The sequence below is a fragment of the Lissotriton helveticus genome, chromosome 4_1 (genome assembly GCF_964261635.1).
Source record: "Lissotriton helveticus chromosome 4_1, aLisHel1.1, whole genome shotgun sequence".
NCBI lineage: Eukaryota > Metazoa > Chordata > Amphibia > Caudata > Salamandridae > Lissotriton > Lissotriton helveticus.
The window spans coordinates 820,118,558-820,134,437 of NC_136063.1; the positions used below are offsets into that span (position 1 = coordinate 820,118,558).

General features: G+C 49.0%; 1 protein-coding gene across 1 annotated transcript in view; it reads left to right on the top strand.

The window, feature by feature from the left end:
* The window catches only part of SMCHD1 (structural maintenance of chromosomes flexible hinge domain containing 1), a 2,317,253-nt gene that overhangs the window by 1,255,152 nt on the left and 1,046,221 nt on the right, over window positions 1-15,880 (top strand). The window lies entirely within an intron of this gene.

Genomic DNA, 15,880 nt, shown 5'->3' on the forward strand with positions numbered 1-15,880 from the left:
TACTTCCATGGACCATACTATGCTACCGGTCCTGCCTAGGAAAAATTGGAAATCATTAGATATTCCTAAACTTAATATTGCACTTAGCATGAACCCGTCCAAAAAAAAATCACACTATGGAAAGTATTGCTAATGCCACCCAATTATGGCTTACCAGTGCAGTGGAGTCCTGTTTACCTACTCCCAAATCCAAGGGCAAGGCTCATCGCCCTCCCGCCCCATGGTTTAATGAATCACTTAAAGTGGAAAAAACCAAATGTAAAGCTCTTGAAAGAGCATGGCGTAAAGACTTTGACCCCGACAAAAAAACTAGGTATAATTCAGCTAGAAATCTCTACCATACCGCGTGTACAAAAAGCACGTGCTACGTATGTAGCTAATACCATCATGGGAGCTGTAAACAAAGCCAAAACTTGGTTTAACACGGTTAAAGTGCTTGCGGGTGAGCAGATCACAGCTCCTTTACGCCCTCTCAATGAAAAGCAATGTCAGGACCTAGCCCAATTTTTCTCTGATAAAATTGATAAATTAATCACCGAGATTGATAATAACAACCATGACATTGCTTCAACGGAAAAATGGGAGTACATTCCGATTATAAATCAAACCCTACAAAAATGGCCGCCCATTACAATCGATACTCTTATCTCCCTCATGAAGTCGATTAGATCTGGCTCTCCACAGGATCCCATTCCTATCAATATATTAAAGTTATTGGATACACCAGCCCTTGAAATTATTGCAGATACGTTAAATTCATCCCTTGAGTTGGCCACAGTTCCTACTCTATGGAAACATGCCATAGTGACCCACTGTTAAAAAAACCCGCCGCAGACCCGGAACAACTAGCCAATTATAGGCCCATATCACTTTTACCAGCTTTTTCCAAATGTCTGGAAAGACATGTACATTCAGCTCTTACCCTTTTTGCAGACGAAAACGCCCTTCTCCATCCTATCCAGTCAGGATTCCGAGCTGGCTTCTCTACAGAGACTGCCCTGCTGGGAGTCTCTGAAACCATCAAGAAACTCCTGGATGATGGTCATACGGTTGCGCTTATTTTACTCGACCTAAGCGCAGCCTTTGACACTGTGTCGCATAAAAGGCTACTCACCACGCTTGAAAAAAATGGAATCTGCGGAATTGCCCTGCAATGGATTAGATCCTTCCTGAGCCAACAAACATACCAAATAACATCTGCCGCTGCAAGCTCTGGACATTTCAACTCCCCTCACGGAGTACCACAGAGCTCCATCCTCAGCCCGCTCTTTTTTAATCTATATCTTAGGCCTTTAGCAGATCTAGTGGAAAAAGCAGGACTCACCTTGATGATGTATGCAGACGACTCACAAATTGTCTTTTCATTGTCTGAACCCCAATCTTCATCTCCGTCCTTTCTTAAAGATGGTCTCCTGAACATCTTCAACTGGATGACAACTAACCAGTTAAAATTAAATGGAGACAAGACGGAGATTCTCCTTCTGGGCAAAAAAACAGAGCTCTGGAATATATCACACTGGCCTACACAGATGGGTGATCTTCCAACACCAGTGCCTTATGTAAGGAATTTGGGAGTAATTCTAGACAATACTGTCCATGAAGCAACAGGCAAGCAAAGTTGTGGGTCTCTGTTTTACTATCATAAAATGGCTCAAGAAGATTCTGTGGATGCTGCCTATCCCCATGCAAAAAACAGTAGTCAATGCCTTAATTACATCTCGGCTTGACTACGGGAACATCCTGTATTTGGGGGTAAAAAAGGCAGTTATAAAAAGATTACAGCTGGTACAAAATATGGCTGCCCGACTTCTTTGCCATATACCTAAAAGTGCCAGTGTGTCCCCCTATCTAAGCGAGCTGCACTGGCTGAAGGTGGAAAATCGTATCAGATTTAAGGCCTTAAACTACATGTTTAAAATCAAATCAGGTACTGCTCCCAAATATCTACAGACAATAGCACATCCCTATATCCCAACAAGAAACCTGCGGTCTCAATCAGCAGAGTAGAGTACTTAAGCCCAAAGATCATTTTGCTTTTTATTCTATTCATCCCACAATAACTTCTGTAGGTTCCGATTGACCCTTTTTAGTTTTAAACCCAAATCCATATCTTTAGGATTCTTTTTTATCTGTCTCCTCAGTTGATTACGTGGTCTTTTCAGAGTCCTTGTTGTTACCGTTAGTGTAATTTTGTTCTCTCTTTCAGTTTGTATCTTTTCTTTCTTGAAAGAGCTTTGCTTGAAGGATTTAACAAATTTATATATAAAATCAACCCATTGTTCAATTGGAGTTAAGGTGTGATCTTCGAAACATGTTCCAACCAAATTAAGGGCCATTTTGTTTGTGTTCGTTATTATGGTCCTTCCAAATTAATTTCTTATAGTTTACTGTGCCTGTCTGACCTGGCAATGTTACATATTCGGTATGCTTGTTAACAATCAAATTAGTAATAAGAATTTGTTTACTGTGATCGCTCTCGCATGCTTTTACAATTGAATAAGAGATCACGTTAATAAAGATATTCAAGGATACCATGGTATAATCGATTCTTGATTTGTGATCCTGCGATTGAAATGTCCAGGCCGGTGGGGAGTCTTGAGGAAACCTCCCATTTAAGATTCTTAGGCCCAGTGCTTCTAGGTCTTTAACAAAAGTTGCACCTATTTGGGATTTGAGGGTGTTAGAAATAGTTGGAAGTGTTTGCCGCGGGATTGCCCAGAGATAATCTTGTTCCTGAATTAACTCATCTCTCATAATGGGTACAAACAGATTTAAGTTGAAATCCCCTGATATGATGTACTGTGTAAAAGGGTCTTCCATCATCAGCTGAGATAGCATTGCAATTTTTTTAAGAAACGCGCATTTTTTAATGATTATAGCACGACTTGGACGCTGAAAGCGCGATGCGGAGATTGATATAATAACTGCACGAGCGCGACTAGGCAAACCTTTTTAAACTTGTATGTGAAGTTTGCACGCTGCATTTTAAAAATCTTTATTGCCATTTCTAAATTGTTTGCATTCTACAAACCTCTCTGTGGTGTTTCCTGCCGCCCCTGCCACCCCGGTCCACCGCAAGCGTTTAGGCTTGATTGTTGTGGAGGGTGCAGGGCGCTACCTTGTTCCGGGTGTTTCCCGGTGCCGGCCACTGATTGGTCTAGTGTGTGGGAGGCGGTGCTGATTGCTAGCACGCTCCCTACAAAGCCCCAACGATGCCTAATACGCGCAGCGATGACGCGCAGCGCCCGCGCCTAACCCGTGCCGAAGACACGCCTAAGACTAGCCCGTCTGTGCCCGTCCGTGTCAGGACGGGGCACGGGGCCAAAGGCTATGCTCCCACAGTTAGGCCTTTACAGGTATTGTCTCCTGCCCAGATTAAGGCATTGCGCCCTATATTAAATGATACCTGTACTCTGCTTGCTATCCCGCACACGGGAACAGCCACCTGTCCTCATTGCAATTACTCCATCTCATCCTTTCAACCCTATCCCCCTCGTAGAACTAGGTGTAGTAAGCTACTTAAACAGCTCTCTCCTACTGATGATAATTGTTTGTTCTACAGTATAAACTGTCGTTCTTTGCCCATGCACAGGTTAGACATCTTCGACCCTCTAGTGGATGATAAACCCAGCGCACTTTTTCTCACAGAAACCTGGCTGCATGCAGGCTCAGGCCCTGACGTAGCTACAGCTCTTCCCCCCAACTATGCGATTGTCCGACTAGCCAGAACTCGCAAAACGGGGGGTGGAATTGCTATTGCATATAACAAAAAATATTCTTGCACGCTTGAGCCACTTGCAATCCCGGAGTGTGAAGCGGCATTCTTTAAAATCTGTCTGAATCCCAACTTCACTTTTTCTGGCATCCTCATGTACCGGCCTCCCGGAAGCTGCGCAAAATGGGCTACCGATTTAGCCAATTACATCACCCCTTTTCTAGTGGCGGCAAAAAACTTTTCCATTATTGGAGACCTTAATCTCCATTTAGAAGATAAATCAAATACGACTAGTGCCAATCTGTTAGAAGATCTTATTGCACTAAACATCCATCTTCTCAATTCGGGACCTACCCACAAGGCAGGACACTTATTAGACCCACTACTATCGAACCTCTCACAACTTATCTGGGAGGATACCACTCCGGTGTGTTGGTCTGATCATTTTCTAATTAAATTCACTCTTAAACTACCCATTACTTCCATGGACCATACTATGCTACCGGTCCTGCCTAGGAAAAATTGGAAATCATTAGATATTCCTAAACTTAATATTGCACTTAGCATGAACCCGTCCAAAAAAAAATCACACTATGGAAAGTATTGCTAATGCCACCCAATTATGGCTTACCAGTGCAGTGGAGTCCTGTTTACCTACTCCCAAATCCAAGGGCAAGGCTCATCGCCCTCCCGCCCCATGGTTTAATGAATCACTTAAAGTGGAAAAAACCAAATGTAAAGCTCTTGAAAGAGCATGGCGTAAAGACTTTGACCCCGACAAAAAAACTAGGTATAATTCAGCTAGAAATCTCTACCATACCGCGTGTACAAAAAGCACGTGCTACGTATGTAGCTAATACCATCATGGGAGCTGTAAACAAAGCCAAAACTTGGTTTAACACGGTTAAAGTGCTTGCGGGTGAGCAGATCACAGCTCCTTTACGCCCTCTCAATGAAAAGCAATGTCAGGACCTAGCCCAATTTTTCTCTGATAAAATTGATAAATTAATCACCGAGATTGATAATAACAACCATGACATTGCTTCAACGGAAAAATGGGAGTACATTCCGATTATAAATCAAACCCTACAAAAATGGCCGCCCATTACAATCGATACTCTTATCTCCCTCATGAAGTCGATTAGATCTGGCTCTCCACAGGATCCCATTCCTATCAATATATTAAAGTTATTGGATACACCAGCCCTTGAAATTATTGCAGATACGTTAAATTCATCCCTTGAGTTGGCCACAGTTCCTACTCTATGGAAACATGCCATAGTGACCCACTGTTAAAAAAACCCGCCGCAGACCCGGAACAACTAGCCAATTATAGGCCCATATCACTTTTACCAGCTTTTTCCAAATGTCTGGAAAGACATGTACATTCAGCTCTTACCCTTTTTGCAGACGAAAACGCCCTTCTCCATCCTATCCAGTCAGGATTCCGAGCTGGCTTCTCTACAGAGACTGCCCTGCTGGGAGTCTCTGAAACCATCAAGAAACTCCTGGATGGCGGTCATACGGTTGCGCTTATTTTACTCGACCTAAGCGCAGCCTTTGACACTGTGTCGCATAAAAGGCTACTCACCACGCTTGAAAAAAATGGAATCTGCGGAATTGCCCTGCAATGGATTAGATCCTTCCTGAGCCAACAAACATACCAAATAACATCTGCCGCTGCAAGCTCTGGACATTTCAACTCCCCTCACGGAGTACCACAGAGCTCCATCCTCAGCCCGCTCTTTTTTAATCTATATCTTAGGCCTTTAGCAGATCTAGTGGAAAAAGCAGGACTCACCTTGATGATGTATGCAGACGACTCACAAATTGTCTTTTCATTGTCTGAACCCCAATCTTCATCTCCGTCCTTTCTTAAAGATGGTCTCCTGAACATCTTCAACTGGATGACAACTAACCAGTTAAAATTAAATGGAGACAAGACGGAGATTCTCCTTCTGGGCAAAAAAACAGAGCTCTGGAATATATCACACTGGCCTACACAGATGGGTGATCTTCCAACACCAGTGCCTTATGTAAGGAATTTGGGAGTAATTCTAGACAATACACTGTCCATGAAGCAACAGGCAAGCAAAGTTGTGGGTCTCTGTTTTACTATCATAAAATGGCTCAAGAAGATTCTGTGGATGCTGCCTATCCCCATGCAAAAAACAGTAGTCAATGCCTTAATTACATCTCGGCTTGACTACGGGAACATCCTGTATTTGGGGGTAAAAAAGGCAGTTATAAAAAGATTACAGCTGGTACAAAATATGGCTGCCCGACTTCTTTGCCATATACCTAAAAGTGCCAGTGTGTCCCCCTATCTACGCGAGCTGCACTGGCTGAAGGTGGAAAATCGTATCAGATTTAAGGCCTTAAACTACATGTTTAAAATCAAATCAGGTACTGCTCCCAAATATCTACAGACAATAGCACATCCCTATATCCCAACAAGAAACCTGCGGTCTCAATCAGCAGAGTAGAGTACTTAAGCCCAAAGATCATTTTGCTTTTTATTCTATTCATCCCACAATAACTTCTGTAGGTTCCGATTGACCCTTTTTAGTTTTAAACCCAAATCCATATCTTTAGGATTCTTTTTTATCTGTCTCCTCAGTTGATTACGTGGTCTTTTCAGAGTCCTTGTTGTTACCGTTAGTGTAATTTTGTTCTCTCTTTCAGTTTGTATCTTTTCTTTCTTGAAAGAGCTTTGCTTGAAGGATTTAACAAATTTATATATAAAATCAACCCATTGTTCAATTGGAGTTAAGGTGTGATCTTCGAAACATGTTCCAACCAAATTAAGGGCCATTTTGTTTGTGTTCGTTATTATGGTCCTTCCAAATTAATTTCTTATAGTTTACTGTGCCTGTCTGACCTGGCAATGTTACATATTCGGTATGCTTGTTAACAATCAAATTAGTAATAAGAATTTGTTTACTGTGATCGCTCTCGCATGCTTTTACAATTGAATAAGAGATCACGTTAATAAAGATATTCAAGGATACCATGGTATAATCGATTCTTGATTTGTGATCCTGCGATTGAAATGTCCAGGCCGGTGGGGAGTCTTGAGGAAACCTCCCATTTAAGATTCTTAGGCCCAGTGCTTCTAGGTCTTTAACAAAAGTTGCACCTATTTGGGATTTGAGGGTGTTAGAAATAGTTGGAAGTGTTTGCCGCGGGATTGCCCAGAGATAATCTTGTTCCTGAATTAACTCATCTCTCATAATGGGTACAAACAGATTTAAGTTGAAATCCCCTGATATGATGTACTGTGTAAAAGGGTCTTCCATCATCAGCTGAGATAGCATTGCAACTTTTTAAGAAACGCGCATTTTTTAATGATTATAGCACGACTTGGACGCTGAAAGCGCGATGCGGAGATTGATATAATAACTGCACGAGCGCGACTAGGCAAACCTTTTTAAACTTGTATGTGAAGTTTGCACGCTGCATTTTAAAAATCTTTATTGCCATTTCTAAATTGTTTGCATTCTACAAACCTCTCTGTGGTGTTTCCTGCCGCCCCTGCCACCCCGGTCCACCGCAAGCGTTTAGGCTTGATTGTTGTGGAGGGTGCAGGGCGCTACCTTGTTCCGGGTGTTTCCCGGTGCCGGCCACTGATTGGTCTAGTGTGTGGGAGGCGGTGCTGATTGCTAGCACGCTCCCTACAAAGCCCCAACGATGCCTAATACGCGCAGCGATGACGCGCAGCGCCCGCGCCTAACCCGTGCCGAAGACACGCCTAAGACTAGCCCGTCTGTGCCCGTCCGTGTCAGGACGGGGCACGGGGCCAAAGGCTATGCTCCCACAGTTAGGCCTTTACAGGTATTGTCTCCTGCCCAGATTAAGGCATTGCGCCCTATATTAAATGATACCTGTACTCTGCTTGCTATCCCGCACACGGGAACAGCCACCTGTCCTCATTGCAATTACTCCATCTCATCCTTTCAACCCTATCCCCCTCGTAGAACTAGGCGTAGTAAGCTACTTAAACAGCTCTCTCCTACTGATAATTGTTTGTTCTACAGTATAAACTGTCGTTCTTTGCCCATGCACAGGTTAGACATCTTCGACCCTCTAGTGGATGATAAACCCAGCGCACTTTTTCTCACAGAAACCTGGCTGCATGCAGGCTCAGGCCCTGACGTAGCTACGGCTCTTCCCCCCAACTATGCGATTGTCCGACTAGCCAGAACTCGCAAAACGGGGGGTGGAATTGCTATTGCATATAACAAAAAATATTCTTGCACGCTTGAGCCACTTGCAATCCCGGAGTGTGAAGCGGCATTCTTTAAAATCTGTCTGAATCCCAACTTCACTTTTTCTGGCATCCTCATGTACCGGCCTCCCGGAAGCTGCGCAAAATGGGCTACCGATTTAGCCAATTACATCACCCCTTTTCTAGTGGCGGCAAAAAACTTTTCCATTATTGGAGACCTTAATCTCCATTTAGAAGATAAATCAAATACGACTAGTGCCAATCTGTTAGAAGATCTTATTGCACTAAACATCCATCTTCTCAATTCGGGACCTACCCACAAGGCAGGACACTTATTAGACCCACTACTATCGAACCTCTCACAACTTATCTGGGAGGATACCACTCCGGTGTGTTGGTCTGATCATTTTCTAATTAAATTCACTCTTAAACTACCCATTACTTCCATGGACCATACTATGCTACCGGTCCTGCCTAGGAAAAATTGAAAATCATTAGATATTCCTAAACTTAATATTGCACTTAGCATGAACCCGTCCAAAAAAAAATCACACTATGGAAAGTATTGCTAATGCCACCCAATTATGGCTTACCAGTGCAGTGGAGTCCTGTTTACCTACTCCCAAATCCAAGGGCAAGGCTCATCGCCCTCCCGCCCCATGGTTTAATGAATCACTTAAAGTGGAAAAAACCAAACGTAAAGCTCTTGAAAGAGCATGGCGTAAAGACTTTGACCCCGACAAAAAAACTAGGTATAATTCAGCTAGAAATCTCTACCATACCGCGTGTACAAAAAGCACGTGCTACGTATGTAGCTAATACCATCATGGGAGCTGTAAACAAATCCAAAACTTGGTTTAACACGGTTAAAGTGCTTGCGGGTGAGCAGATCACAGCTCCTTTACGCCCTCTCAATGAAAAGCAATGTCAGGACCTAGCCCAATTTTTCTCTGATAAAATTGATAAATTAATCACCGAGATTGATAATAACAACCATGACATTGCTTCAACGGAAAAATGGGAGTACATTCCGATTATAAATCAAACCCTACAAAAATGGCCGCCCATTACAATCGATACTCTTATCTCCCTCATGAAGTCGATTAGATCTGGCTCTCCACAGGATCCCATTCCTATCAATATATTAAAGTTATTGGATACACCAGCCCTTGAAATTATTGCAGATACGTTAAATTCATCCCTTGAGTTGGCCACAGTTCCTACTCTATGGAAACATGCCATAGTGACCCACTGTTAAAAAAACCCGCCGCAGACCCGGAACAACTAGCCAATTATAGGCCCATATCACTTTTACCAGCTTTTTCCAAATGTCTGGAAAGACATGTACATTCAGCTCTTACCCTTTTTGCAGACGAAAACGCCCTTCTCCATCCTATCCAGTCAGGATTCCGAGCTGGCTTCTCTACAGAGACTGCCCTGCTGGGAGTCTCTGAAACCATCAAGAAACTCCTGGATGACGGTCATACGGTTGCGCTTATTTTACTCGACCTAAGCGCAGCCTTTGACACTGTGTTGCATAAAAGGCTACTCACCACGCTTGAAAAAAATGGAATCTGCGGAATTGCCCTGCAATGGATTAGATCCTTCCTGAGCCAACAAACATACCAAATAACATCTGCCGCTGCAAGCTCTGGACATTTCAACTCCCCTCACGGAGTACCACAGAGCTCCATCCTCAGCCCGCTCTTTTTTAATCTATATCTTAGGCCTTTAGCAGATCTAGTGGAAAAAGCAGGACTCACCTTGATGATGTATGCAGACGACTCACAAATTGTCTTTTCATTGTCTGAACCCCAATCTTCATCTCCGTCCTTTCTTAAAGATGGTCTCCTGAACATCTTCAACTGGATGACAACTAACCAGTTAAAATTAAATGAAGACAAGACGGAGATTCTCCTTCTGGGCAAAAAAACAGAGCTCTGGAATATATCACACTGGCCTACACAGATGGGTGATCTTCCAACACCAGTGCCTTATGTAAGGAATTTGGGAGTAATTCTAGACAATACACTGTCCATGAAGCAACAGGCAAGCAAAGTTGTGGGTCTCTGTTTTACTATCATAAAATGGCTCAAGAAGATTCTGTGGATGCTGCCTATCCCCATGCAAAAAACAGTAGTCAATGCCTTAATTACATCTCGGCTTGACTACGGGAACATCCTGTATTTGGGGGTAAAAAAGGCAGTTATAAAAAGATTACAGCTGGTACAAAATATGGCTGCCCGACTTCTTTGCCATATACCTAAAAGTGCCAGTGTGTCCCCCTATCTACGCGAGCTGCACTGGCTGAAGGTGGAAAATCGTATCAGATTTAAGGCCTTAAACTACATGTTTAAAATCAAATCAGGTACTGCTCCCAAATATCTACAGACAATAGCACATCCCTATATCCCAACAAGAAACCTGCGGTCTCAATCAGCAGAAAAGTTCTGTGTACCTAGATTTAAGCTCTCCAGGATGGGAGGAAGATCCTTTGCCCACCTGGGTCCCACTCTCTGGAACTTACTATTTGAAAGAGACACGTTAGTATTAGATTCCTTACCTTAGAATATCCCCAGGCGTCAGACTGGATCCGGAAATTTTTGCGTAGCAGTACCCTTGCGCGTTGGTAAGCGTCGTCTGCGGCTCCGCGTCCGTCGTCGGCGTCGTGGGCGCCGTGATGACGTCGTCGGAGTACTTAGACGCCGCCTCCGCGTGCTGACGTCAGTTCTTCTTTTTTCCGCGCCAGCAAGCGCAGATCTGGAAAAAGCAGTAACCGTAGTCAATTTTGACTAAACTTTTTGATCCTTTTTGATTACTATTTCGAAGTCTCTTGACTCCGAAACGGTGCCGATAGGGATGCCCGGCTTCAAGCATTGTGACGATTGCGACCGGCTGATGTCGGTCACGGATCCTCACCGTGTGTGTTTGTCGTGTTTGGGCGTCGACCACGACGACAAGGCCTGCTCCGACTGCCGGGCCCTCTCTTCGAAAGCCAGGCGGGAGCGGTCCCGTAGGCGCCTCGAACTCCGGCAGTCGGCCCTGCGCCGTGAGAGGTCCCGATCCCATGGGAGGTCGAGGGACAGGTCGCGGGCCCGGAGCCACCACAGCTCCGAGAGTAGGCCGCACTCCTCCGGGTCGAAGTCGTCGTCAGGTAAGCGGCACAAGAAGTCCAAGCGGCGTCATCGCTCCTCGGACTCCCCCCGACGCTCGCGCGATGCGGCCCGGGGGTTCGGGTGACACCGCCCACGCGGCTCCGTCTGAGTCGCGGGCGCCGCGTCCAGCCCCATACCCTATGGTCCCTGGGCTCAACGCGACGCCGGAGGAGGTCGAGCGCTTCCTCATGGCCATGAGGAAACTCTCTCCTCCGACGGGCTCCGCGGCGCCTCCGGGCCCAGCGGACCCGTCTGGGAGCCCTAGCGGGTCGGCGGCTCCGGCCCCGACGCCGTCGGGTGCTTCGGCACCGACGCCGCCGATGCCTTCGGGCCCGGCGCCGCAGGTCCCTGTTATCCCGACACCGCCGGCGCCCGAGGGGTCCAGTTGTTCCGAAGCCGCCGGCGCCTTCGGGCCCGGCGCCGCAGGACGCAGCTGGTCCTCCTTCGGGATCTGGTTCGTCGCCTGTGGATCTGACGACCTCCCCGGCGTCGGACCCTCAGGTGTCGCCTCCGGCGCCGTCCTCGGGCGGCGCCGACCCCGGTCCTCCTTCCGTTCCTGTTCGGCCGCCGGGACGGCCCCATTGGGCGCCGCTCCAGACGCCGTTGGGTGAATTTCACTTTTATGAACAGGCCCCATTGGTTGAGGACCCTGAATTTCAGGAGATGGGTGAAGGAGAGGACTGGGAGGGGTCTGAGGACCCTCTGACCAGGGAGTGTCAGTCTCATGAGGACTGGACAGGAGACCTTGGGGAGGCCAGTGGCCTGGACACCTCTCCAGACACTGGGTTTGTCTCCCCTCCTACCGTGGCTTCGGAGGAGGGGGCAACATATAGTGTGGTGCTGATGAGGGCTGCCAAGGCCTTGGGCCTTGAGCTCCCCGTCGTGGCCGTGAGGACTAACCTCCTCACTGAGGTCCTTAAACCGCAGTCAAGCCGAGCCTCTGCTGCCCTTTAATGAGGCCTTGACTGACGTTCTTCTGGGCACTTGGTCCAAGCCCGCTACGGGTTCGCCCGTAGATAGGAACGTGGCCAGACGCCACCGCCCAGCCCCGGGCGACCCATGTTTTCTGTCCTCCCACCCTACCCCCGAGAGCCTGGTCATCCAGGCCTCCAATTCCCAAACCGCATTCCCGTCGGCCCCGCCGGATCGGGAATCCAAGAGGTATGACCAGTATGGGAAGAAGATCTTCTCATCCATTAGTTTGGGCCTGCGGTCTTCCAACACCTCCTGCCTCTTGGGACGTTACACCCACTCTGTGTGGGATAAGGTCGCGGAAGTGCTGCCAGAGTGTCCGTTGGAGGTACGGGCCAAACTCGGCCAAGCCCTTGTGGAGGGCGGGGATGCAGCCAAGTATTCCATCCGGTGTGGGCTGGATACCACTGACTCGCTGGGTAGAGCGATGGCAACGACGGTGGCGGTCAGACGCCACGCCTGGCTGAGGTCCGCCAACTTCTCGGCTGATGTCCAGAGCACGCTCATGGACATGCCGTTCGATGGCCGTCGCCTCTTTGGCGACAAGGCAGACCATGCGCTTGAGCGTTTCAAGGACTCCAAGGCTACGGCCAAGTCCTTAGGCCTCTCGGGCCAACGCCAGCAATCGACTGCCTATCACTCCTTTCGTGGCCACGGAAGGGGTGCGCCCACACGTGCCGCCAGCCACGCGCCGCAGGGCAATACCCAACGCGGTGGCGGCCGTGGGAACCGCCGTCCAGGCGGTTGGGGGCAGCGGCGAGGTCAGTCCACACCTTCCCCCGCAGCATCCGCCTCAAAACCCTCCTAGTCCGTGCTTTCAGGCCCATGTGACGCCAGTGGGGGGCAGGGTTCGCCATCACCACCTCCACTGGCGCACTGTCACATCGGACAGGTGGGTGCTGCAGATCGTCCGAAGGGGCTACTCCCTCCCCTTCGAGGCGACTCCTCCAGCCATGCCACCGCAGAACCACCGTGTATCGGGGGATCACTTGCGACTTCTGCAGGAGGAAGTTACGGCCCTCTTGGTCAAAGGGGCCATCGAGCGCGTTCCTGGGCCAGAAGTAGGGTGTGGTTGCTACTCCCACTACTTCCTGGTACCCAAGAAGGGCAAAGGGGGCCTGCGCCCTATCTTGGACCTACGGAACGTCAACGGCTTCCTCTGGAAGGAGAAGTTCAAGATGCTGACACTGGCTCAGGTCTTAGCTGCCCTGGATCCAGGAGACTGGATGGTAGCGTTGGACTTGCAGGACGCTTATTTCCACATCCCCGTCCTGCCGGCGCTACCTGCGGTTCACGGTTGGCCACGAGCACTTTCAGTTTACCGTGCTCCCCTTCGGCCTTACCAGCGCCCCACGGGTGTTCACAAAGGTGATGGCGGTGGTCGCAGCTCATCTGCGCAGGTTGGGGGTTTCAGTCTTCCCCTACCTCGACGACTGGCTGTTGAAGGCGGGCTCGCCCCAGACAGTCGTCAGCCACCTCCAGACTACGGCAGACCTCCTGCATCAGCTGGGGTTCTCGATCAATGTGCCAAAGTCACACCTGTGCCCCTCTCAGAAGCTCCTCTTCATCGGAGCGGTTCTAGACTCGGCGCAGTTTCGGGTTTATCCACCCGAGCAGCGGGTCCGGGATATTCAGGCTCTGATTCCCATCTTTCAGCCGTTATCCCGGGTTTCGGTCAGGTTGACGCTGCGGCTTCTGGGGCTGATGGCCTCCTGCATCCTCCTGGTGCATCACTCCAGGTGGCGGATGCGGGCTCTGCAGTGGGACCTGAAGTTTCAGTGGGCCCAGCATCAAGGCAACCTATCCGACCATGTCCTGATCTCGGAGGGCACTGCGAGACAGTTGCAGTGGTGGCTCACGGACCGCAATTGGGTCTGCGGCAGATTCCTCTCCCTTCCTCAACCGGAGCACGTAGTTGTGACGGACGCGTCCCTCCAGGGCTGGGGAGGCCACATGGGAGAGGCGGAGATCAGAGGCCTCTGGTCTCCGGCGGAGACTCGACTCCACATCAACATGTTGGAGCTTCGGGCGATTCGTCTCGCACTGAAGGCATTCCTCCCCTCTGTCAGGGGGAGTGTAGTGCAGGTGTTCACGGACAACACCACCGCCATGTGGTACTGCAACAAACAGGGCGGGGTGGGGTCGTGGACCCTTTGCCAGGAGGCTCTGCGCCTTTGGCAATGGCTGGAACATCAGGGCGTGACTCTGGTGGTTCAACACCTGGCAGGTTCTCTGAACGCCAGGGCGGACGAACTCAGCCGCCGGTGCATGATGGATCACGAATGGCGTCTGAACTCGGACGTGGCGCAAGGCCTCTTTCAGCAATGGGGAGAGCCTTGGTTAGATCTATTCGCCACCGAAGAGAACGCGCAATGTCATCAGTTCTGCGCGTTGGAATTTCCGAGGCGGCACTCGCTCGGAGACGCTTTTCGTCGCGAGTGGAGTTGCGGTCTTTTGTACGCCTTTCCGCCTATACCACTTCTGCCCAGAGTGCTGAAGATCAGGCGCGACCGGGCCCAAGTCATCCTTGTGGCTCCGGACTGGGCTCGAAGGTACTGGTATCCCGAGCTACTCAGTATGTCAGTCGATCCCCCGGTTCGTCTGCCTCTTCAGGAGGACCTTCTGTCGCAGCAGCGGGGGACGGTCCTCCACCCGAACCTGTCCAGTCTCCACCTCCATGCTTGGAGATTGAGCGGCGACAGTTGAGGCCATTTGACTTGCCTCCTGAAGTCTGTAACGTCATTCTGGCAGCCAGGCGTCCCTCCACAAAGGCGGTATACGCCTGCAGGTGGAACAGATTTGTGGCATGGTGCACAGCAAAGGCTGTGGATCCTCTTGCTGCCCCTCTTTCAGAGGTTCTTCTCTTCCTTCTTTCTCTAGCCCAGCAGGGCTCTGCTCTGGGCACTATCAAGGGCTACCTTTCTGCCCTTTCAGCCTTTCTCAGGCTACCTGATCAGCCTTCTTTGTTCAAGTCCCCTATTGTAAACAGATTTCTTAAGGGCATCACTCACACTTTTCCTCCTGTTCCGTTTGTGATGCCTCAGTGGGACTTGAACCTGGTTCTGACTTTTCTGATGTGCGCTCCCTTTGAGCCACTTCACAATTGCCCTCTTCGCCTTCTGACTTTGAAGACTGCTTTCCTGGTTGCCATCACCTCTGCCAGGAGAGTGAGGGAGCTCCAGGCTCTTTCTTGTACTCCACCTTTCCTTTCTGTCCATCCTGACAAAGTGGTGCTTCGTACCAAACCATCTTTCCTGTCCAAGGTTGTCACGGCCTTCCACATTGGGCAGTCTATCACCTTGCCTACCTTCTTTCCGCCACCGCATCCCTCTAAAGAGGAAGAGCGGCTCCATCGTCTGGATCCAAAACGTGCGCTCTCGTTTTATCTGGATCGCACACGCCAGTTCCGGGTGGATGACCAACTCTTTGTTGGTTACGTGGGCGCTAAGAAGGGGAAAGCGGTGCACAAGAGGATCATCTCCCGGTGGATCATCTTGTGTATCCAGGCATGCTACTCCTTGGCTAGGAAGGAGCCCCCTGCTGGATTGCGGGCTCATTCTACCCGAGCCACGGCGACTACCACTGCCCTGGGCAGGGGTGTGCCCTTACAAGACATCTGTCAGGCAGCCACGTGGGCATCGCTGCACACGTTTGCTAGGACAGCCAAGTCCGGAGGGATGGCTTCTTTGGCCGTTCCATCCTCTGGGACTTTCTGGTGTGATTATTGGTTCGCAGACCCACCACCGGGGTTGGTATTGCTGGGGTATCTATTCTAAGGTAAGGAATCTAATACTAACGTGTCTCTTTCAG